We start from the raw sequence: 27,230 nt of genomic DNA on the forward strand, positions 1-27,230 counted from the left end.
AGAATAGCAGTTGGGAATATTTTCTCTGTAATGTCATTGAGGGGTCAGAGTTGATGGACTCTATTATGATATCTATTTAATACTTGCTCTTTTGATCATTAAATAATTTCCCAAAGTGATACTCCAAGAGTATTCAAAAAGACCCAGTTCTCTGGAATGACTCCATCCTAATAGAAAATTAGTGAGATAGTATGTATGAGAATAATATAGCAAAAAAAAAATGATAATGACTATTTCCTCACTTAATTCCTTATCTATTAAGCAGTTTATGATCTATAGCCCAGGAAATTCTAACAGTGGTAATACATTTACCACCTATGGGTCTGAAGATATCTAATAACCACTACAATGTCAGAAAAAATGCAGCTTTTGAAGAGGTTTAATTAAAACATAACTTTAGCAAATAAATTAGGTATCATGCTGTAAAAGGTGCTGTTTAGCCTACAGTAAAATGGGCAAAAGTAAAAGGAGAAGCAGCTAGGCATAAACACAATATATTCTTACAAACTAGGGGTGTGTTAGATTTGCCTTGCTAAATATTTCTTAAGCAATTTTAAATTGACAACATATGTTCAACATCACATAGCAATGTGTGCAAAGCACTTCACATCTGTCACTGCTTCCTGAAGCTAATCCTGCTTTAATGCATTTGCTTCTTTTGCATTGGGTAGATTTTGCTTCTGTTAGCTAAGTTTTTAAAGGTTTTATTTGGTTTTGTTTTAGATGAAGAGATTAAAACCAGCTACTTTTAGAAGAATTTTCCTGGAGCAGAGTATAATAGATTTAGAGCTTGGACATAACTCTAAAATCCAATCCCCTTATTTTACAAATGAGGAATTGAGAGCTGGAGGGAAGTGACTTTCCCTACGTCACTAACTGGTAAGTGTCTGAGGCAGAACTGAAACCCATGTCTTCGTGAATCCAAATCCTAAGCTCTATCCATTACACCAGGATAATTCTCATGAAGGTTATTCATTATTAATTTTGTAATTATTCCTTCTTTATTGTCCTATTCTGCAGCATGGAGGTGACCCTAGGTTCTCCAGGTCTATGCCAGGGTAAAAAAACAAAACAAAACAAAACAAACAACAACAACAACAGCAAAACAACAACAAAACCCAGACAAAAAAAAATAAAACTCTACTAATTTGGAAAGGCTATGAATATGGATCACCAACAGACCTTCTGGTGCTTGATGACCAGTCTAACTAAATTCAGAGATTATCACCAGAGGATTGGACCACAAAGTAATAACAGCTGGTTATATCTATTTTTTTTTAATTTTTTAAATTAGTTTATTTTGATTTATCAATCACCACCTCCATATGCTTTTGAGTTTTAAATTTTTCTCCCCCTCCCTCCCCACCTCCCTTCCCAAGGTGTCACATAATCTGATATAGGCTATACATATACATTCCTATTAAACATATTTTCACTTTAGTGATGTTGTCAGGAAGAATTAGAACCAGTAGGAGGAACCACCAGAAAGAGGAAACAAAACACAACAGAAAAAAAATATCAAATAGTATGCTTCAATCTGTATTCAAACTCCATAGTTCTTTCTTTGGATGTGCATAGCATTTTCCATCATGAGGCCTTTGGAGATGTCTTACATCCTTGTATTGCTGAGAAGGGTTAAGTCTATCAATATTAGTCATCGCCCAATGAGGCCGTTACTGTGTACAATGTTCTCCTGGTTCTGCTCACTTCACTTAGCAGCAGACCATACAAGTCTTTCATCTATTTCTTAACCTGATTTCTATTACTTTCATCTCTGCCATACTTCTTCAATCCACCACTTTGATCACATCCCAGCCATCATCATCACTCAAAGTTACTCATCCTCTAAGCTCTCATACACTGAAATGTCATCATCTTATAATCACCTCTCTTTTTACCTAGAGGTTCCCAAACTATTTGGCATACCACCCCTGTTAGAGAAAAAATACTCACTTCCTCCCTGTACATCCACTTTCTTTATTTTTTTTTGAAATTTGAATCATTTTAAAAATATAAAATATATATGTATTTTTTAAAAATGATGCTTCTTAAATTTTATAATTTATTGCAAATTTGTAGGTTTTTACTTGCATTGAAATTTTGATGATGCACTATTGCATCATGTAACTGTATGTATCATGTCATAAACAAGTCATTACAAGCACATATTCCTGCCAATGCATGCTGGACTTTCTGACAATGTGTGACACGCTTGTCACTAAGACTTGCTTGTTAAGACCTGTCAGTGGACTTCAGTACTAGTCTATTATAACTTGCATTTTGTGTATTTGTTTTCTTCTCTTCTCTTCTTATGCTTCCACTGCCCCCCTCTTTTTATTCAATGCCCCTGAATTGCACTCAAGCCTACTACCACCCCCCCTGGATCATTGCAGCATCCCTTAGGGAGTAGTATTGTCCACTTGAGGAATTTATGTTACCTCTTATATAACTGCTGAGGAGCCAGAATACTATTGAAGAAAAGAATATAGGACAAGTAAACACGAAGTTAGAGTTCTACTCTAGTCTTGGCTCTGTCTCTAAATTGATCTGTGACTTTGGGCAAGTCACTCTTCTCTGAAATTAAATCTCATCAGTAAAATGAGGGGTTGTTGCAGATTACTTCTAAGGCTACTTCAAGTTTTGACATTTTAGGTACTGGTTTCTAGGTTCTTCATCTTAAAAATGGTCTCTAGTTCTTTGATTCATCCCTTCCCATTACACCACCCCGATTCTGGATTTATTTTCCTTCTCATTCTCACTCTTAATCAATGTTCTGTCATCTAAACAATACATTTTCTTTTATTCTTGAACCCCTTTTACCCTTGACATTCTAGGTCTTCCCTATCCTTAAAAAACAGAGACTTCCCTTAACCCTAATGATTGAAATTTTTACTTTATCTTCTTTTTCTTTCATCTTTTCTTCCTTTCTAGTACCTATTTTGATCACACTGATGTGGGTATTCACTAAATCTGTGAAGATCACAGCCTACCACTGTTCCAAATATCAGTTACGCAATGAATACCCACATTGTTGTTGGTTAGTCATTTCAGTCTTATTCAACTCTTTATGACTGTTTTTGGAGTTTTCTTAGCAAAAGATACTGGAGTGGTTTGTCATTTTCTTCTCTAGCTCATTTTATAGATAGGGAAACTAAGGCAAACAGTTAAGTGACCTGCCCAGGGTCATCTATATAGTAAGTGTTTGAAACTGGGTATGAACTCATGTCTTCCTGACTCTAGGCCCAGGACTTTATCCACAGCACCACCTAGCTACCCCAGATACATACCTAGTCAATAGCAAAGCAATCTTATTTATCCAAGTTGATACTAAGACAGAAATCAGAGAAAGTACACATAGCAGAATATATACTAGAAAAAAACAGAGTGAAGGAGTTCTCTCATTAGGAGTGAGGTACTCAGCTCAATCAAGAGAGAGTCCTAGATTTTACCAAAGTGAAAATTCTCAAGTATTTATAGAAAAGCAAACTGGGGACAAGGATATGATGTGGACTTTCAGTTTCTCTTACTTTAACTTCCCAGAGTCTTACTCTTCCCTCAAAAGTTAATGTTCTGAATGTTCCCTGAAATGGAGTTGGCATCATCCACCTTCTCTCTAAAAGATGGAAACTAGAGCACCTAATGAGACTGCAGAGTCCAAATATCCTACAAAGGACTGAAAAGACTGAAGAGATTCTCCTCTACCACATTCTTGATCCCACCCTTCACACAGGTGTAAGACAATCACAATTATCCTTTCTACGTCATGGAGATTAGGGGCTTGGTGCTCCCTGCCATCTGGAAAATCCATATTAATTTTTTTGGCCTACCTTCATACCAGAGAAGAAGTCTAAAGGATAAAGTATGTAGATATCATACAATACTATACATATATTTTATTCATTTCAGAGTTTCTAAACTTTTTTCATGTCTTCTACTGGCCTTCACATGTCACCTGAGGCTTCTGCAAACCCTTCCCCCACCCAAACTCCTATTCAATTTCTTATGCTGACTTATGATATAGCAAAATCATGATGGGGAAAGTCATGATGTGGAAGGAGTAACTATATATCCAACAGTGAAGGGGGAGTCCCATAACAATTGGCTATCAGACTCAGGTTAATGTCTTACTAGTGACCCAGGACTCAAATCTCCAAATGATGTTGGATACATCCTTTTATCCCATATCCAATACCTTTTGAACTTTAGTTGATTTTATTTATGTACTAGTTCTTTCCTTTCTGCTTTATGTTTCATGCTGTCTACTACCATCCTACTTGAGGTCTTCAACCCACATTGCAAAGATTATTATAATATGTGTGTTGTCCTACTTCACTCCCTCTCCATTCCCCTCTGACACAGTGGACAAAATAATTTCATAGGTCTAACCATTTGGCTCACCTGGTCAAAACCTTCATTCACTCCCATCTGCCTAAGAGATAAAATATAGATCCTACAGTCTGACCCAGTTTCAAACACTTACTATATAGATGACCCTGGGCAGGTCACTTAACTGTTTGCCTTAGTTTCCCTATCTATAAAATGAGCTAGAGAAGAAAATGACAAACCACTCCAGTATCTTTTGCTAAGAAAACTCCAAAAACAGTCATAAAGAGTTGAATAAGACTGAAATGACTAACCAACAACAATGTGGGTATTCATTGCGTAACTGATATTTGGAACAGTGGTAGGCTGTGATCTTCACAGATTTAGTGAATACCCACATCAGTGTGATCAAAATAGGTACTAGAAAGGAAGAAAAGATGAAAGAAAAAGATTGACTATTCAATCCTGCCTTTCACACAGATTAAAAATGTTTGTTGAAGTGAATTGAATTGAACACAGGTTCCTGAGTTTCAGTGAAACCTAGCATAGTCTGTCATATAATATGTACTTAATGAATGCTTTATTGTTCTTTAATTGATTTATTACTAAAGAAGTCAATGTGAGAACTCAGCAATATTTAGAGAACTAGTATCTATCTCTTTTTCATTCCCTTATTGTGAGTCTCTATTTTGGCCTTAGATCAGATCAACTTTCATGTTTTTGTTTCTTTGTTTTCTTTCATGTTTCAAAGTTTTCCACAGTCTACTTTCAATACAACTTGCCAAATTTAGTTTATAGCAGTCCCATTCACATACTGTACTCTGTATCAAACTAGAATAGTTGTTATTTCTTGCTCTTTTCCTGTCCTCTCCTATGGCCATTTTTTTTTTTTTTACAAGTCATCCCCTATCTTTGTAATAGATTTCCCTACCTTTATTCCCAACTAGTCAGATCCTTTTCTGCACAAATAAGAAGTTAATTTTTTTCATGATATTCTCCCAAATAGAATATACTACAAAAGGAGTTCTATTTGGAATCAGGATTCTGAGATTTAAATCCCATCTCTACCACTTAATACTTGTATAACATTGGACAAGTCATTTAACCTTTCTTAGTCTCAGTTTCCTTATATATGGAATGAGTATGTATTGCTTCATGAGCTCAAAGATTCTTTCCATTTCTAAATGTATGATCCTATGATTCACATTTCTTTTGTATCTAAAATCATATATTCTAAGTTTTCCTATACCCTGTTGATTTTTTTATACATTCCTCATCCTTCAAAAAGTTATACTATTTGAGGACAAGCCTTTTGTCTTATTTCCCCTTTGTATTGTCAGGCCTGGCTTAAAATGATGGCTTGCATTTTTTTTTTTGGCAGAATCTGTGATTTCATTCAGATAGCATGGAAATCACCCCTTTCAGTATAGCTCAACTTTTTATTTTTGTATTTGTAACTTACATCATTCGCAAGATTTCTGGGGCGCTGAGTTTAGTGCCTTTTCTAGGCTTACCCAGCCAGTACATGTCAGTAGCAAGACTTGAACTATGGTCTTCCTGACTCATTAGTTTGCTCTGTATTCACTATTCAATCCTGCCTTTCACACAGATTAAAAATGTTTGTTGAAGTGAATTGAATTGAACACAGGTTCCTGAGTTTCAGTGAAACCTAGCATAGTCTGTCATATAATATGTACTTAATGAATGCTTTATTGTTCTTTAATTGATTTATTACTAAAGAAGTCAATGTGAGAACTCAGCAATATTTAGAGAACTAGTATCTATCTCTTTTTCATTCCCTTATTGTGAGTCTCTATTTTGGCCTTAGATCAGATCAACTTTCATGTTGCTAAACTGATAACCAACTTCATCTGAGTGTAAGTACAGTTATACATATTTCAAGACAGATCAAGGAAGTTTACCCAAGTCCTTTTGGTGAGGCATCACTTATTAGGTAATATTTAGATAGATGCAATTCTTTCTGTCACTTTCAACCCAATGGAGGTCATTACTTTAATACAGAGATTAAATAGTTCAGGCTCTCATCCCCAATTGTGACAGGCATATTGCACATTTTAATTTTATAAATCTTTGTAGAACTTTAGCCTAAGAAATCACCTGTGTGAAGGTCACTGGCTTCCTTTAAGGAAAATGTCAGGTTGCTCTGCTTTCAAGGTGAAATTGTTGCTTTAATTGGTCTTTGTGAAACTGGAGTCTAGATCTCATTGGAATTTTATCTATCTTCCTTTTTTATTGTAAGGAAGTGAAAAGGTGAAAGATTCTGTCTAATCATTCAGAGCTTACCCTTTCTTTGAAACAAAATCTAGATATTGCCACTAATTGAGTACATTTCTTGAGAACTCAGAAGTGTGAGTAATCTTTATAACAATGGAATGGAATGTTGTCATTTCACAAAAGCTTAGCTGAATCATCACACACCCAGAATGTGACAGCTCTAACTGTCACATAAAGCTGGCTTTAACTATTCAGAAAAGCCATGCTTTTCCTATGGGAAAAAATAGAGAATGTTTAATGCCAGGATAGGAGTGAATTGACATATCAACATCAATAACTTCAAACAGCATCTACTTACTCTCCTAAAACATTGATTTTTTGGGATATTTACTGAACTCAATCACTGGCTAGATTATTTTCATTTGGAACTCATGATTTTAATGGTGTAGGGAATTAATTCCATATGAGGAATCTCTCTCTACCAATTAACGGAGATAGATAAATGGAAGAAAAGAAGAATAAATGAATGAATTATCTTCTTGAGTTCCAAATTATTAATAAGGACCATTTAGCATTTTTCTCATTATTATTTACCAAAACACACAAAAAAATAGCCAAACTCAGGTAATCAATGAATTAAAAAAGATGGTGTTTTCATTTCTCTTCCTGGTGTACCAGAATGCTAAGTGGAGAATAAGAAAATGTAATAAATTAGTCCCTTTCTCTGTTACTATTGTGTATTTAAAATTTGTCCCACAGTCTCATGAGGTAGGGCATCCAATGAGTAGATAAGCAAAATAGATCAAATGGTACATTAAATTATCTATGCTTATCCTCTTTTCTTTTTTTTTAACATTTGTTTTTAAAACTTTGGGTTTCAAATTTACTCCCTTCCTCCCTCCCCACCCACCCTCATTGAGAAGACAAGGAACTCAGTACAGGTTATACATGTGTAGTCATGAAAAACACTTCCAGAGTAGTCATACTGTGGAAAACACACTATATTTACCTTCATCCTATCCTGGCCCCCATTTATTCTATTCTGTCTTTTGACTGTGTCCTTCCTTAGAACTGTTTGCTTCTAATTAACCCCTCCCCCAATCTGCCCTCTCCTCTATCATCCCCCTGTTCTCTTGTCCTCTTCCCCACCCCCTTATTTTCCAGTAGGGTAAGATAGATTTCCATAACCTATTGAGTGTGTATGTTATTCCCTCCTTAAGCCAAATCCAATGAGAACAAGATTTACTCATTCCCTCTCACCTTCCCTTGTTTCCCCACCACTGTAAAAGCCTTTTCTTGACTGTTTTATGTGAGATAATTTACCCAATTCTACCTCTTCCTTTCACCTTCTCCCAGTATAATCTTCTCTCACCCCTTAATTTTATTCTCCAGATATCACCCCTTCATATTCAATTACCCTGCACCCTCTATCTATCTATCCATATATATACATATATATGTATATATATGTATATATGTATATGTGTGTGTGTGTGTGTGTGTGTGTGTGTGTGTATATATATATATATATATATATTTTGTTCCAACTACTCTAATACTGACAAAAGTCTCATGAGTTACAAATATCATCTTGCCATGCAGGAATGTAAATAGTTCAACTTTAGTAAGTCTCTTATGATTTCTCTTTCCTGTTTACCTCTTCATGTTTCTCTTGAGTCTTATATTTGAAAGTCAAATTTTCTATTCATCTCTAGTCTTTTCATCAAGAATGTTTGAAAGTCCTCTATTTCACTGAATGTCCATTTTTTCCCCTGAAGAAATATACTCAGTTTTGCTGGGTAGGTGATTCTTGGCTGTCATTCTGTCACCTTTGCCCTCCAGAATATTATATTCCAAACCCCATGGTCCCTTAATGTAGAAGGTACTAAATCTTGGGTTATCCTGATTGTGTTTCCACAATACTTGAATTGTTTCTTTCTGGCTGCTTGCAATGTTTTCTCCTTGACCTGGGAACTCTGGAATTTGTTTATATTATTCCTAGGAGTTTTCCCTTGGGGATCTCTTTCAGGAGGTGATTGGTCGATTCTTTAAATTCACAAAACACTAGTTTTATACTACATATGTTGTTTGAAAAGAGGATAAGCAGACTCTCTTCAAGGGGGCAGAGCCAAGATGGTGGAGTGAAAGCAGTGACTTGCGTGAGCTCTCCCTAAATCCCTCCAAATACCTATAAAAATGGCTCTAACCAAATTCTAAAGCAGCCAAACTCACAAAAAGACAGAGTGAAACAAATTTCCATCCCAAGATAACCAAGATGGTTGATTGGAAAGGTCTATTGCACCAGGTCAGAGAGAGGAATGCAGTTCAGCATGGGCACACAGGCAAAATAGACCTCAGTCAACCTGGAGCAGCACTCAGAGGACTAAATTACAGGCAGCTATGGTGGTTTCCAGGCTTCTCAACACACACACACCAAAGACAAGTTAGAAGGTCGGTAGGAAAAGTCTGTGACTGCAGTGAGAGAAAAGCTTGGCCCCAGTCTCAGTAACTGTGCACAGCCCCAGGGCAGCAGCTGCTTCCAGAGCTCTTGGGCCCACAGTGTTGGAGGAGAGAAGGGGGTATATGTAAAAGATGTTGCAAGGGGGAAATCAACAGACCTTGGCAACATTTTGGATATGGAGAGTGATAGATAATGAGGAATCCAGGATGACTCCTAGGTTGTTGTGAGCCTGAAGAACTTGGAGGAAGTTGAGGTAGGGTTAGGGAGAAAGATAAAACTTTCTATTTTGGACATATTGAGTTTAAAATGTTTTGGATTTCCAGTTAAAGATCCTGAAAGGCAATTAGATATAAGAGTAGAGATCAGTAGAGAGATGGTGGAAGGAAAGGTAGATTTGAGAGTCATCATCATAGAGTTGATAATTAAATCTATGGGAGCAGATGAAATCATCAATGAAACAGAGGGAGAAGAGGACTAAATACAGAACCATGAGGCATACTTAATCTAGGGGAGGATCCAGTAAAGAAGACAGAGAAGGAGCTATCAAATGGGTAGGAGGAAAAAAAAGGAAAGAGTAGTGTCCTGAAAACCTACTGAAGAGGTAGTATCAAAGTAGAGAGATATATCAACAATATCAAATGCTGAAGTGAGATCAAGAAGAATGAGGATTGAAAAAAGGTCACTGGATTTGGCAACTAAGATATCATTAGTAACTAGTTACTAATGATAAGGTTGGAAACAAGGTTGTAAGGAGATTAAGGGGAGGTGCCTATATGGAAGGTATTTTTTGAGGAATTTAACCAGAAAGGACAGAAGAAATATAGGATCATAGCAGGATGCAAGCATAAAGTGAGGATTTTTTTTTCAGGATAGGGAAGAGATGAAAATGTTTATAGGCAATAGGAAATGAGCCAGGAGAGAGGGAGTTATTGAAAATAAGTGAAAGAGTGGGGATGACAGAGGGGATGATCTGTTGGAGGAGATGGGATGGAATGTAATCCCTTGAACAAGTAGAGGGATTAGCCTTGGTAAGGAGTAAGGCAACTTTCTCATGTGAGACAGGGTTAAGAGAGAAGAAACTGGTGTAAAGCACTTGAGTGATACGAGATGAGGGAAGAAAAGGAAATTTATAGTGAATGGTATGAATTTTTTTCAGTAAAACATGAGGCAAAGTTTTCAGCAAAGAGAATGTGGGAGAGGAAGAGGAGTCATGGGAGGTTTGGGAAGGAACGGATGAAATAGTTTGGAAAAGCCACAGTGAAAAGTGGGTTAGTGGGTAGAAAAGGAAGGTATAATAGAATTGCCTAGTGACAGTGAGAGCCCTGTTGAGGTTATCTAACATATTTTTAGTGAATACAGGCAGAATGATTGCATAACTTTCTCTACCTTCATTCACAATGGGTTGGAATGAAAGTGAAAAATATTGGGAGTGATCCAAAGCTGAGGCTTGGCTGTTTGTAATTGACAATATGATAAAGGAGGCAGGGATTCAAGAGAGAAAGACAAGGTAAAATTAAACTGGTTCTCCCAGAAATTAAGATGGAGAGAAGCAATGAGAGTGACTAGTACAGGGAAGAAAACCTGGCACATTAATGTAGGTCTTCTGTCTTCATGTTCCCCTGCATTTTGGCTACAATGAGGGAGGCATATTTCCTTATACATTCTTCAGGACTTTCATAGGTTTCTCAGTTGCCAGATTCCAACTTCCTTTTCATGATCTTTTAAATAACACACTTCTTGTCAATGTACATATTATTCTCTTGGTTCTGCTCATTGTTCTCTGTAGCAGTTCATATAACTTTTTTGTATTTTTCTAACTTATTCAAATTCATCTTTTCTGAGTAAATAAGTATATTCCATTACATTCATAGAGCACAACTGTGCTTTTTTCCCAAACATTCCCTAATTCCCTACTCTATGTCTAGTTATTTTCTAAGAAAGAGTGACATTATTAATCTTTAGCCTTCATGTCTGCCTTTGACTTCCTTAGGGTACATGATCATTAGCGTGATTGTTAGGTTAGGTATGTACAGTTTGATCATTTTTCTTGAATGAATATCTGGAAGAGTTTGTTCACGTCACAGCTACAGCAAGAATGTATTAATGTGACCCATCAGCACAGTAATTCCAGCATTGATTGTTCCAATTCTTTGTGACCTTTGTCAATGTATACAGTGTGAGATAAAACCTTAGAGTTCTTTTCATTTGTATTTTGATCATTAATATTTTTAATTTAAAAAAGATATTCAGATTAAAGAGGAAGAAAAAGACTAATTCCATCTTGGAATAGCTTTTACAATTAGAAATGCTATGACAAAATGCACTTATGAAATGATAACTATGCACAGAAATCAAAATGTTTTAGAATATAAAATATAGATACTACAGTTTCAGAATGTAAACATAGAAACTACAAGATGTTATAACATCTTTTACATTTTTCCACTGTTGTTTAATCCATTTGCACTATAAAACTATACAAACATAAAGCTGTGCCACATAGAATGAGAAGATTGTTCAGAGTAATTTGTTTCCCCTTATTTAAAACAAATTAAATCTATTAGGCCAAGTCAACATGCATTTATTAGGCATCTACTATATGCCAGGAACCATGCTAGGTGATGGAGATACAAAGGATGGCAAAAAAATAAGTAGAATAGCTAGTAAAAAAGCACAAGTAGTGTTTTATTCAATCAATGTTGAATAGGTCAGTTCTGCTTGACTGCAGAATATACAGAGGGAAGTAAAGTGTAGGAAGAGTGACAAGGTAAAAGGGGGCTAAGTTGTAAATGTCTTTAAAAATAATCAGAATTTTATATTTGATCTCAGAAGTAACAGGGAGCTAGTGAAGTGTATTGAGTAGAAATATGACATGGCCAGACCTCAGCTTTAGGAGTTTTTTGCAACTTTTGCAGCTGAAAGAAAGATAGTAAGATTAATCATAAGGTGACTGTGATATTTCCGGTGTGAGGTGAGGTGGGGCCGAGACAGGATGTCAGAAAAGAGAAGGGGACATGAAGAAGAGATGTTTCAAAGGTAAAATGAATAGTGCCTGGCAAGGTATTGCATATGGGAGGTGAGAGATTAAGGAGTTGAAGAAGACATGTATGTAAATTTTGTTGACTTAGATGATAGTAGTGCCCTAGATAGGATAGTAATAAAGAAATACAGAAGATAGGTAGAAGGTAGTGTTTTAGGGGGAAAAGATAACGAAATTAGTTTTGGAGATGTTGAGTTTAAGATATCTATGCAACATGAAGTTCAAGATAACTAACCATCTGTTGGAGATGTGAGACTGGAGTTCAGGAAAGAGATTAGGGATGGCTAGATGGAGGTCATCTGTATAGAGATGATCATTGAATCCCTGAAAGCTGCTGAGCTTAACAAGCGAGATAGTATAGAGGAAGAAAAGAAGAGGGCCCCAAAAGAAAGCCTTAGGGAACATCCGCAGTTAGGAGGTACTACCTGGATAAAAATCAAACAAAGGAGGCTAGGAGGAAAATACATAGATTAAGAAAATAAAACAGTCTTTGAATTCAAGGAGATTATGCTCTAACAAAGAAGAAGATGCATTCAAGAGATAGAATGAACTACATAAGAGCTATTCCAAAAGTTAAGGGTGGGTGAGCAGGATTTAGCAATTCAGAGGAGATAGTAATGCTGAAGATCTCAAGATTAAATAATTTAATTGTATTTAACTTTTTATTTTGATCATGAAATAAAAAAGTCAAGTTGCTAAATTATCCCACTTAAAAATTGCTATTTACCTAGAGAAAGACTAAATGAGTCACATTTATTAATGCCTAAAATGTGTTGAATGAAGCCATCAGAGGGGCAACCTCATTTTGACCCCATTGTTGGAGCAAGTTTGAACCAGCTGGTTCTGATCTTTTTGTGTTCTCTCTGGACTCACCCCTTCCCACCACACTGTTGCTGTATTTGGAGCCCACTGTTCTGACAACATGTCACCACTCCCTGAGCTTCCCCAGCCTTTTCTATGGACTTTTGGTTATACTACAAAACAATTATGAAACAGCTTCTTCAGGCTGTGCCTTCCATAAGACTTTCTCCCTACTTAAATGTATTTAAATTCTGCCCTTTCTGTCTTTCTTGGACACACTTGTATTCTGCTGCTGTACTGTGTCCTAAATTATAATTCCTTTGCCTCAATTAAAGACCCTTGTTACTGCAGCCTTTTTAGTCTTTTATCTTGAGTTGACAAATTCACTGTTCTAGAGGATGGGGATAAGAAGATGAACATGATATAGGCCTAGGCTGGGAGAAGAACAAGTGAAATAGATGCCATGATGTCATAAATGCCACTATAAAAGAGTAGGGGGGAAGAGAAAGAAAGGCAAGAGGGTCAATGTAGGAGAACTCGTGAGATGATAGCTCTAAAAATAATAACAGATTATTTTTCAATGAAGTTGGATGATATATATCATCGCTTAGTTATTAAGTGACTTTTATAAATAATATTCAATTAAATTCAAGGTATATTTATTAAATTCTTAGCATATGAAAGAAGTTATAGTAGTTATGAGGGATGTAAAGACAAATATGAAAAATCAAGTCTGCTTTCAAGAAATTTTCATTCAATTTTTATGTATTATGCATATTTATTAAATATAGTATTTAAACATTGGGATTTTAACATCATATCCAGTTTAGAATAAGTAAAGAGATGGTCAAACTATGTAGTAAGCTTCTTCCATGATTATTTTCAGCTTTCCAAATGGAAAATCTGAGATTAAATGATATTCAACATTAAAGTTAGAATTCAATTTCTGTAAGTTTATGATTGTATCCTCTAACTAGCACTCTCATACTAACTCTCTAACTAAATTAACATGACTATTCATAATTGTTTATCTAGGAAAGAAAATATTGATTATCACTACTAACTCAACTGTGTTGAAACATTTACCAATAAGAATAATGCAATACTTTGAAGATATGTATTGTTTCTGAAAAATCTACTTATCACCTCTAGAAAGAACTTTTGATATTTTTTATCAAGAATATGCAATATTTATAATATTGTTGTGAGAATGGGCAGAGGCAAAATGGCAGAGAAAACTAGGTACTCCCCTGATATCTACCAAATTCACTTCCAAACAACTATAAAATAATGCCTCAAAACAAATTCTGGAGTGGCAGAACTAGCAATAAAATAGAAACCTTATAAAGTCAGCAGGAAAGGTCTATCTTACTCAGACAAGAGAGGAGCACAGTCCAGTGCAGGCAGCTCCTGGGCAAGCCAGTAGAAGGCTATGCCATAGCAAGTCCCCAAGCCCCATTATAGATCAGCAGCTAAACCCCCAACCATAGATCCACAAGCTAGTGGCTAGGCACTGCCCCAATCAAAAGAGGCCAACGGAGAGGCCATGTACCTCCCAGTGCAACAGGCCAATGCCCTGGATCAGGTTAGCAGCTAAGCTGCACAACATCAGCACAGCAAGACAGCAGCTAGGCCCTCATACCTCTGGTGTAACAGGGCAAAAGCTATCTTCATCTGTCCCTTGCACAAGAAGCTTAGAACAATGACCCTTCAACCCCAGAAGCAGAGCCCAAATGTAAAATTTAAATTTAAGAAATAAACTGGAAAAATTATTTATATCAGTAATGCCGAGCTGGTTCTATGTTAAGAAAACTATCAGCATAATTGACCATATCAATAACAATACCAATAGAAAGCATATGATTGTCTCAATACATGCTGAAAAAGCTTTTAACAAAATACTACACCCACTCCTATTAAGAATCCTAAAGAGCATAGAAATAAATGGAGCTTTCCTTAAAATATTAAGTAGTATCTCTCTAAATCCATCAGCAAGCATTTTCTATAATGGGAATAAGCTAGAAGCTTTCCCATAAAGATCAGGGCTGGAGCAAGGATGCCCATTATTGACACTACTATACAACATTGTTCTGGAGATGCTACCTATAGCAATAAGAGAAGAAAAAAGGATTTGAAGGAATAAGAATAAACAATGAGATAACAAAACTATCACTCTTTGAAGATATGATGGTATGCTTAGAGGATCCAAGACAATCAACTAGCAGGGCAGCTAGGTGGTGCAGTAGATAGAGCACCAGCCCTGGAGTCAGGAGGACCTGAGTTCAAGTCTGGTCTCAGACACATGACACTCACTAGCAGTGTGACTCTGGGTAAGTCACTTAACCCCAGTTGCCTCACCAAAAATCAACTAAAAAAGAATCAACTAAAAAAAAATTTGAAACAATAACTTTAACAAAGCTATAGGATATAAAATAAACCCACATAAATAACTCATCAACAATTCTATATGTTACCAACAAAGGCCAGCAGCAAGAGATAGAAAGAGAAATTCCATTTAAAATAATGGTGGACAATATAGCATACATGGGAGCCTACCAAACCCAGGAACTATATACACACAGTTACAAAACACATAATACACACATAAAGTCAGATCTAAAAAACTAAAAAAAAAAAAAATACTAATTTCTCATGGGTAGGCTGAGCCAAAACAATAAAAAGACAATTTTATCTAAATTAATTTGCTTATTCAATTCAATGTTATGCCAATTAAACTAACAAAAATATTTTATAGAGCTAGAAAAAAAATCTTAACAAAATTAATCTGGAAAAACAAAAGACAAGAATAGCAAAGACATCAATTAAAAAAAAAAAACCTGAAGGAGGATGGCCTAGCTATACCAGATCTTAAACTGTATTATAAAGCAGTAATTATCAAAACAATCTATTACTGGCTAGGAAATACAGTGGAGGATCAACGAATAGATTAGATACATAATAAACAGTCATAAATGACCACAGTAATCTAGTGTTTGATGAACCCAAAGACCCAAGCTTTTGGGACAAGAACTCACTATTTGACAAATGGGAGAAACTAGGTATAGACCAACATCTTACACCATATCCTATTTACACTCAAAATGGGTATACAATTTAGACATAAAGGGAGATACCATAAGCAAATTAAGAGAATAAGGGACAGTTTACCTGTCAGATCTACAGAAAAGGGAAGAATTTAGGACCAAACAAGAGGAAGAAAGCATTAAAAGATGTTAAAAAGGGATTATATTAAATTTAAAAGTTTTTGTGCAAACAAAACCAGTGCAACCAAGATTAACAGGCAAGTAGAAAGCTGGGAAAATATTTTTTTTAAACAACAATTGTCTCTGATAAAAACTTTATTTCTCAAATATAGAGGGAACTGAGTCAAATTTATAAAAATACAATTATTCCCCAACTGATGAATGGTCAAAGGATATGAACAGGCAGTTTTTGGGTGAAGAAATCAAAGCTATCAATAGCTATATATGTTCTAATAACTATTGATTAGAGAAATACAAATTAAAACAAGTCTGATATCACCTCAGACCTATCAGATTTGATGGAAATGTGAACTGATTCAACCATTTTGCAGAAAACTGTGCCCAAAGAGCTATAAAATTGTGCATACTTTTTGATTCAGCAATACCACTACTAGGTCTGTATTCCATAAGATTAACAAAAAAAGGAAGGGCTCTATTATGTATATATGTATGTATATATGCATGTATACATATGTGTGTGTATTTCAACTCTTTTTGTTGTGGTGAATAATTCACAATTGAGGGCATGTCCACCAATTGGGGAATGGGTTGACACGTTGTGGTATATGATTGTTATGGAATACTTTTGGGTTAAAAGGAATGATGAACAGGATGATTTAAAAAAAAATCTGGAAAGACTTGCACAAACTGACACAAAGTGAAATAAGAACCACCAGGAGGACATTGTATACAGTAATAGCAATACTGTACTATAATCAATTGTAAATGTCTTAGCTATTCTCAGCAATACAATGATCCAATACAATTCCAAAGGACTCATCATGAAAAATGCTATCCACCATCAGAGAAAGAATTGATGGAGTCTGAATACAGGTCAAAGAATACTATTTTTCACTTTATTTTTTCCTAGGTTTTTTATCTGCCTCTTTTTTTTTAACAACATTACTAATATGGACATATGTTTTACACTATTGCCTATGTATAACCTGTATCAAATTGCTTAGTGTATCAAGAAGGGGGTGGGGGGCAGGAGGAAGGAAGTGAGAAAATCTGAAATTAAAAAAAAAAGTAAATGAATGTCAAAAATTGATTTTACTTGTAATTTTGAAACAAATAAAATATTAATTTTAAAAAATAGTATGAAATATTGAAACACTTTGCAGTGGTTTCTTAAATATGGATTAGCACAGTGCAAACTCTTAGAATCAGACTTACCCTAACCTTTTTCTTGCCTTGCCAGATTTGAAAGTTTAACTTTCATAGGTAAATCTTCTCATAGGCTAAAGCAGCCCTAACATAAATTATTGCTACTGATTTGTTTCAGAATGGAAATACAATGAGCAAAAGACCTTAATTCACATTGTTTAGCTTTCTTGTAAAAAATGCTCTCTGGGGTATCTTTGTAGATTTAAATTATAACAGTTTGACTGCTGACTATTACTGAAGCAATTTTAAAAACTGTATGTGTTAGTATAAATTGTCTGTGACTCAGATTTACAACAAGGTAAGAAAGAACATTTAGGAAACCTTATCTCTTATTCTAATATGATCCAAAACTAAAACAAAATAAACAATCAGGCACTTTTACTTGCTACTTTTCTTTCCCACCAGGATCAGAGGGAAGTGAATAAAAAATAACAACAATCTAAAAAAAGTGACTGCAAGGGAAGACCATGTTGTTGTTTTACAAAATCAAAACAAACTCGAAATTTCTACATTCTTTAACATTTTATGTAACCTTGTGAAAAGTGTTTCAAGTATTGAACTTTTTCTGCCTCATTATAATAACTAGTAAAGTATTCATTCAAACCTTAAGGGAAACAACCAGTTTGTCAACAATCAACTAGACTAACAGGAACAGCAAATCCAATGACACTAGGAAGTACCACATTCAATTAAACAAACTGTATCAACTTAGAGGAAATCTTTTCATTATTCAGCTTCTTCTAGATAAAATTTGACAAAGTTAGGTGGCTTTGTGGATAGAGCACTGTGCCTGGAGTACTGGAGTTAGAAAGATCTGAGTTTAAATCTGGATTCAGATATTTACTAGCAGTGTGACCTTGGACAAATCACTTACCCTCTCTTTGTCTTAATTAACTGGAGAAGGAAATGGCAAACCACTCTAGTACCTTCGCCATTAAAACCCCATGGACAGCACTGATGTGCTATGGTCCATCAGGTCACAGAGTGTTGGAAATGACTGAATTACTGAACAACAACAAGATGAAATTTAGAAATGGGAAATTTGATACTTCCTAAAATGACAAGTGTGGCCAGTGTTCAGTGGCTAGGTAGCTGGATGTCAAGGGGGAGAAAGCTTTAGGGTGGATTAGCAGATCAGATGACAGTGCCTGGGGACAAAGGACATAGCCGCAGGGAAAATTTTAAGGCCAATTTGAGAAGGGGATTTCTTATAACATTTTATATGAATTGATCTATAGTTCAAAGAATTAGGAAATAATTAAAATCATGACTAAAAGAGTGCAAAGGTAAACACCATTGAAAGACTTCAGAACTATGGTCAATACAGTGGCTAAATATGACTTCATCACAAAAATATTTACATTGAAAGCAAAATGACACTTAGCAACTTCTTGTGATATTGTTGTAACTAGATGTCAGAACATTAAACTTGTTTTATGATTTCTTGAGTTCACATGCAAGGGTGGGCCTCCCCTATGAGCAGAGACTTCCTTAAGGAATAAAAGGACAGCACTTATAAATGCCTAAACCACAAAAGAGGGTAAAGTCTCCCTGCAAAAGGAGATTGTGGATGGGTTGGTGAAATGTTGTAAGAGCTAGCTGATTGGATAACATATATTGACCTGAATGATCAAGTTGATTCCTAAAATCAGGAATTTGAAGTCTCTCTGAATAGATATTATCACAGAGAATGTTTTTCTGAAGATGTCTTTGGGTGGGGAGGATGGCAACGAGGTCCATTAATTGGTGAATTAGTGCTTAACATAAAAGGGAGGGAGTTCTGCTCAATTCACCAAGATAGAAGTTGTTCTCAGTTAATATCCTTGAAGAAAAGTTAAACATATACTAAGTTGAATTACAGCTATTTGAATGGCCACACTTAAAGTATTGTCATTATTAGACATCTCAAACTGAATGTTTTGCAGACATTTGAAACTTAACATGTCCAAAACTGAATTCAATTATCTTTCCTCCTAAACCTTCTCTCATTCTAACTCCCCTATTCTTGTAAAGGTGCCACCATCTACCCAGTTTCACATCTTCCCAGGTTGGCAACCTTACTGCCATCTTTAACTCATATTTTTACTACCCCCCCATCTAAATATTTATAATTGTTAGAAAGTTACTTGCCAAGGTTAAAATTTGTTTTAAAGTCCCCTTTTTACCTAGTGCATTTCTATTTTCCCAGTCTTTTTATACCTTACTCCAATCCTCCTATTCTGTATTTCACTGAAACTAGACTCTTGCTCTTCTTCTTTGGAGAAACCTTTATTTCCCAGTTTTCTACATTTTCACTCCATGGTTGGACTGCTTTCCTCCTTTGTCTCTGTGTCCCAATTTCCATGACTTCCTTTAGATCTTAACTAAAAACTTACCTATTGCAAGAAGACCTCCCCTATCCCTACCACCATCACTTTTTTTATGCCTTTCCTCTGAGATTCTTATATAGTTTATAAATAGTTGGTTTTGTTTGTTTTGGTTTGTTTGCATTTTGTTTCCCCATCAGATTAGCTCTGAAGGTGAACTTTTTTTGTGTTTGTCTCTTCATTTGGAGTAGGAGCATTTAGAAACCAGGGATTGTTTAAGTTTTCTGCGTTTGCACTCATAGGGCTTTCCACAATGCTTGGCATATAGTATGCTTTAATAAATGTTTTCCATTCATTCATTCATTGATCTTTCTTTTTTTCTTTTTTTTTCCCTTCACTAGCACTTCCCAATGACTGCCACCTGCCCAGCAGAACCTTCCTTTATAATATGGAACTATAAAATTGACCATGTATACAAATGTATAATCATTTCAGCATCTATAGTTCAACACTACTTTGAGAGCTTTGCTTTGTTTTCAACACTGCTATGAAAAATAGTAGATATGCATTGTTACATGTCTTTTGAAGTCACAATTAATTAGTGACTAAACTGAAGTTTTTAGTGTTATTTTCCTTTTATATTATTGTGATCATTATATTATTTTTTTCTAGTTCTGCCTTCTTCACAATGAATCATTTTATATAAATCTTCTAAAGTTTCTCTAAATGCTTTATGTTTATTATCTTATATCACCTGACAATATTTTATTATATTTATATACCATAATTTGTTGATCCATTCCCCAATAGATGGGTAAGCATTTTCCTTATAGTCAAATGCAATGCTAAAATCCCAGCATATTTCATCCATAACATTTCCTAATCTGCTAATCTAGTAACCATATTAAACAAATAATACGACTATTTTCACTTTATTTTTTCTTGTTTATTTTTTGTTTGTGTTTTCTTTTACAACATGACTAATATGGAAATATGTTTTGCATAATTGCACATGTATAACATATCAAATTGCTTACTGTCTCAGGGAGGGGAAGGGGAAAAAGAATTTGGAACTCAAAATTTAAAAGAAGACTATTAAAACTTCATCAAATAGAAGGAAGGAAGAAAGGAAGGAAGGAATCAACCTTATTATTATTATAAGTACAGAATACTTCTTTTACTTGGAACAATGTCTAGTCTAATTCTTCCTCAGGAGCCAGTTCCTTCTCCCAGCCTAGATTCAGATTAATGAGATCACAAAATACTGAAAACTTCCTTCCTTATTTCCTTCCCTCCCCTTCCTTTCTTCCTTCTTTCCTTTTCTTCCTTCCTTTCTTCCTTCTTCCTTCCTTCCTTCCATAGTTAACAGTTTATTATATACTCATCTTCCCTGTTCTTTGCATTTTAATGTTTTTATGTTTGTTGATGATTTCGTTCACATTAAAACTGATTTTAAAATACATTACAGAATTTTGTAAAGAAAAAAATAGTTAATCTTATCTGTTTTGAACAATCTATACTCTTCCTTTTTTGAAAACCAGAATTCCATTTGCTGAGCTCTGTCCCAAAAGCGCCTTTCCTATTCTCCATAAAATTTCAAAGTTCATCAAATGTGGCTTGGCAAAATTCAAGGGTAGCTAGTTACAACCTTACCATCTTTTCTTCACTTTTCTTAGATTTCAACTGCCTACTAACCATTTTTATTCTGTATGTATCAGTACAAAGATCATTTGCCATGAAAGAGAAAATTTCTACAGAGGGTAGAACAGTTCTTCCTTCCTTCCATTTTCCATTATCATTGACAGAGCTGATTCAAGAGTAGATTGACCTTTCCTTCTTTTGATCTTTTCTTGCTACCAATTTACCTAAAGGAACCTTTTTTTTTGTTGTTCATAGTGTTTACAGCTGGCATACACTCCTTCAGAGCTAAGCACTCCTGACATTACCCTTACAAGACTGGGTCACTATGTTGAATCTATGCTCTGTTACCTGTCCTTGTTTCTTTCTTTGGTCAAACCCCTCCACCTAGACTCAGATAGGCTCAGCAACACTGTCCTTTTGCTTAGATTGGTGAGTTTATAACTTATTTTTCATGGAACAAGGTCTTTGCATCACTTCTTATCTACTTCCAATAAAGACCACCTTGCCAATATACCCTTCCACTGCCTCACACCCACTTATTTATTTTGTTCTCTCTTTAGAATGTAAGCTGTTTCAGGGAAGGCTCTGAATTACTTTTTTGGATTTATATCCCCATATCTTAGCACATTACTTGGCACACAGTAAGCACCTAATAAATGTTTTATCATTCATTCCTAAAAATTCCAAAATGGAAATAGGATGTTTTGAGGTCATCTGTTCCCCTAAAAAGACAGATCTTCAAGCAAAGGCTTGATTAGCACTTAGTGGTCTTGTAGAGTGATTTTCGTTTATATGTAGTTTAGATTACATGTCCCCTCATATCTCTTCTGCCTAATAGTCTCTGATTTTGAGTCTGTGACCACTGAGTATTAGCATGCCTTTTTCTCCCCCAACAATGGTATTAGCATTAAAAGTGATAATTTTTTACAATATTTGCATTTTGATGGATTTAAGGAAGAATTTAAGAGCTATCTGTGTCTCCTGAACTTATTTTTGTACATTTTAAAATATTTCTTTAATACTGTCTTCTACTTTTTTTTGGCATCATTATTAGCATCTACCTTCAACCTCATAGTAAGTACTTGTTAAATCTTTATTAATTCATTCATTGGATCTTTTTATGATTCTATACTTGGTAGAGAGACGGCTTAAAAACCAGGAATACTTGGGTTCAAGTTTGCCCTTTGCCAACTGGAAAAAAAGTACAATGAAGAAAATAAATCCCTTAAAAACACAATTGGCTAATTGGAGAAGAAAGTACAAAATCTAACAGAAAAAAAGGTTAAAAATTAGAATTGAACAAATGGAAACTAATGGCTCTATGAGAGAGCAAGAATCAGTCAAACAGAAACAAATAAATGAAAAAATAGATGAAAATGTAAAATACCTCATGGGTAAAACAGCTGACCTGGAAAATTGATCCAGGAGAGACAATTTACAAATTATAGGCCTACCTGAAGGTCATTATGAAAAAAAGAGCCTGGACAATACAATTCAGGAAATCATAAAGGAAAACTGCCCTGAAGTCCTAGAACCTGAAGGTAAAATAACTATAGAAAGAATCCATCGCTCCCCGATTGAAAGAGATCCCAAATTGAAAATGCCAAGGAATATAATAGCTAAATTCCAAAATTACCAGATTAAAGAGAAATTACTGCAAGCAGCCTGAAAGAAACAATTTAAATATCATGTAACCACAGTCAGGATTACTCAGGACCTTGCAGCCTCTACATTAAAAGACCATAGGGCATGGAACATGATATTCCATAAGGCAAAGGAGCTTGGAATGCAGCCAAGGATTAACTACCCAGTGAAAATAAGCATGATTTTTCAGGGAAGGAGATGGATATTCAAGGAAATAGGGTACTTCCAAACCTTCCTGATAAAAAGACCAGAACTCAACATAAAATTTGATCTTCAACTACAAGATTCAAGAGAGACATAAAAAGGTAAATGGGACTGAAAGATACAATATGTTGTTAATAAGGGCAAAATGTTTACATCCCTACAAGAGAAGATGACACTTGCAACTCTTGAGAACTGTATTATTATTATACCATGTTAAAGGAGCATACATAAAGGGGGTGGATATAAGTTCACTTTGATGTAATGATAAAAAAAAAATTTAATCAAGTGGGTTAAATGGATCCAAATAAGTGATTAGTCTGAGCTAAGAAAATGTACTGAGAAAGGAGGAGACAGACAAGGGTAAATTACATTACAGGAAAAGACACAAAATCCTATTAGAGCAGAGGTAAAGAAGGGAGGGGGATGAGCATTGTTTGAACCTTACTCTCATCAGATTTGGCTCAAGAAGGGAATAACATAATCAGTTAGGTAGAGAAGTCTAACTTGCACTATAGGTAGTAGGAGGGGAAAGGGGAAAGAAAAAGGAGGCGGGATAGAAGGGAGGGAAGAAGCAGTAAGGGAAAAGGAGAAGAAAAGGGAAAGGGATAATAGAAGAGAGGTGGTACCGTAAGAGGCGCTGTTCAAAGCAAAACACTAGTGAGGGGGGGAAGGGAGAAAGGAGAAAGAAAAGCATAAACAGGGAGTTAAAAAAGGACGGACAAAAAGACACAGATAGTAATCATAACTGTAAATGTGAATGGGATGAACTCTCCCATAAAATGGAAGCGTATAACAGATTAGATTAAAAACCATAATCCTACAATATGTTGTTTACAGGAAACACATTTGAAAAAGAGTGACCCATACAAGGTAAAGGAAAAAAGCTGGAACAAAATATATTATGCTTCAGCTGAAGTATAAAAAGCAGGGGTAGCAATCCTGATCTCTGACAAAGCAAAAGCAAAAATAGATCTTATCAAAAAAGATAAGGAAGGAAACTACATCCTGCTAAAAGCCACCATAGACAATGAAGTAATATCATTACTAAACAAATATGCACCAAATGGTATAGCATCCAGATTCTTAGAGGAGAAGTTCAGGGAGTTACAGGAAGAAATAGACAGCAAAACTATACTAGTGGGGGACCTCAACCTCCCCCTCTCTGAACTAGATAAATCTAACCACAAAATAAACAAGAAAGAAGTTAAGGAGGTGAATAGAACATTAGAAAAGTTAAGTATGATAGACCTGTGGAAAAAACTGAATGGGGATAGAAAGGAATATACTTTTTTTCTCAGTGGCACATGGCACATAGACAAAAATTGACCATGTACTAGGGCATAAAAACCTCACAATCCAATGCAGAAAGGCAGAAATATTAAATGCATCCTTTTCAGATCATGATGTAATAATAATTATATGTAATAAAGGGCCATGGACAGATAGACTAAAAAATAATTGGAAACTAAATAATCTAATCTTAAAAAATGATTGGGTCAAAGAACAAATCATAGAAACAATCAAAAATTTCATTCAAGAGAATGACAATAATGAGATAACATACCAAAACTTATGGGATGCAGCAAAAGCAGCTGTTAGGGGAAGTTTTATATCTCTAAATGCCTACATAAATAAAATAGAAAAAGAGGAGATCAATGAATTGGGCATACAATTAAATAAACTAGAAAAAGAACAAATAAAAATACTCAATCACCAAATTAGAAATATTGAAAACCAAAGGAAAATTAATAAAATTGAAATTAAGAAAACTATTGAACTAATAAATAAAACTAAGAGCTGGTTTTATGAAAAAACCAATAAAATAGATAAATCTTTGGTTAATCTAATTTAAAAGAAGAAAGAAAAAAAACAAATTACTAGTATCAAGAATGAAATGGGTGAAACTACCACCAAGGAAGAGGAAATTAAAACAATTAGGAATTATTTTGCCCAACCATATGCCAACAAATTTGATAATCTTAGTGAAATGGGTATATATTTAAAAAATATAAATTGCCCAGATTAACAGAAGAGGAAGTAAAATACTTAAATAACCCCATCTCAGAAAAAGAAATTGAACAAGTCATTGATGAACTCCCTAGGAAAAAATCTCCGGGGCCATATGAATTTTCATGCAAATTCTATGAAATATTTAAAGAACAATTAATTCCAATACTATATAAACTATTTTGGTAAAATAGGTAAAGAAGGAATCTTACCAAATTCTTTTTATGTTACAAATATGGTGCTGATACCTAAACCAGGAAGAGTCAAAACAGAGAAAGAGAATTATAGATCAATTTCTTTAATGAATATAGATGCAAAAATTTGAAACAAAATATTAGCAAATAGATTACAGCAATTTATCACATGAATAATACACTATGACCCGGTAGAATTTATACCAGGAATACAGAGCTGGTTCAACATAAGGAAAACTATCAGCATAATCCGTCATATCAACACCAAAACTAACAGCAACCACATGATCATCTCAATAGATGCAGAAAAAGCTTTTGACAAAATACAACACCCATTCCTATTAAAAACACTAGAGAACATAGGTATAAATGGAGTCTTCCTTAAAATAATAAATAGCATCTATCTAAAACCTACAGCAAGCGTAATATGTAATGGGGACAAGCTAGAAGCATTTCCAGTAAGATCGGGGGTGAAACAAGGAAGTCCATTATCACCACTGTTATTCGACATCATACTGGAAATGTTAGCTTTAGCAATGAAAGAAGAAAAAGACATTGAAGGCATTAGAATAGGCAAAGAAGAAACAAAGCTATCACCCTTTGCAGATGATATGATATTATACTTAGAGAATCCCAGCTAATCAAGTAAAAAACTACTTGAAATAATAAGCAACTTTAGCAAAGTTGCAGGCTATAAAATAAACCCACATAAATCATCGGCATTTCTATATATTACCAACAAAGCCCAACAGCAAGAGATAGAAAGAGAAATTCCATTTAGACTTACTGTAGACATTATAAAATATTTAGGAGTCTGCCTCTCGAAACAAACCCAGGAACTGTATGAATACAATTACAAAACAGTTTTCACGCACATAAAATCAGATCTAAATAATTGGAAAAACATGTAATGCTCATGGGTAGGCTGAGCTAATATAATGAAAATGACAATTCTACCTAAGCTAATTTACTTATTCAGTGCCATACCAATCAAACTACAAAAAAAAATATTTTATAGAGTTAGAAAAAATAATAACAAAATTCATTTGGAAGAACGAAAGGTCCAGAATATCAAGAGAACTAATGAAAAGAAATGCAGGGGAAGGTGGCCTAGCCATTCCAGATCTTAAATTGTATTATAAAGCAGCAATAATGAAAACTGCTTGGTATTGTCTAAGAAATAGAGTGATAAATCAGTGGAATAGGTTAAATACTCAAGATACAGTAGCCAATGACTATAGTAATATATATTATTTGATAAACCCAAAGGCCCCAACTTCTGGGATAAGTACCCACTCTTTGAAAAAAACTGCTGGGAAAACTGGAAAAGAGTATGGTAGAAACTAGGCATAGACCAAAATCTTACACCATATACCAAAATGAAGTCAAAATGGGTACATAATTTAGATATAAAGGCTGATACTATAAGCAAACTGAGAGAGCAAGGAATAGTTTACCTGTCAGATCTATGGAGAACAGAAGAATTCATGACCAACAGGAGGCAGAGAACATTACAAAAAGCAAAATAGATAATTTTGATTACATTAAATTGAAAAGTTTTTGCACAGACAAAGCCAATGCAACTAAGATTAGAAGGAAGGTAGAAAATTAGGAAAGAATTTTTACAACCAGTCTCTCTGATAAGGGCCTCATTTCTAAAATATATAGAGAATTATGTCAAATTTATAAGAATGCAAGCCATTCCCTAATTGATAAGTGGTCAGAGGATATAAACAGACAGTTCTTAGATGAAGAAGTTAAAGCCATCTGTAGTCATATGAAAAAATGTTCTAAATCACTATTGATTAGAGAAATGCAAATCAAAACAACTCTGAGGTACCACATCACACCTATCAGGTTGGCCAACATGACAAAACAGGAAAATTATAAATGTTGGAGAAGATGTGGGAAAATTGGAACACTAATGCATTATTGGTGGAGTTG

Source organism: Vombatus ursinus, unplaced genomic scaffold (genome assembly GCF_900497805.2).
Source record: "Vombatus ursinus unplaced genomic scaffold, bare-nosed wombat genome assembly UNPS02014942.1, whole genome shotgun sequence".
Taxonomy (NCBI): Eukaryota; Metazoa; Chordata; class Mammalia; order Diprotodontia; family Vombatidae; genus Vombatus; species Vombatus ursinus.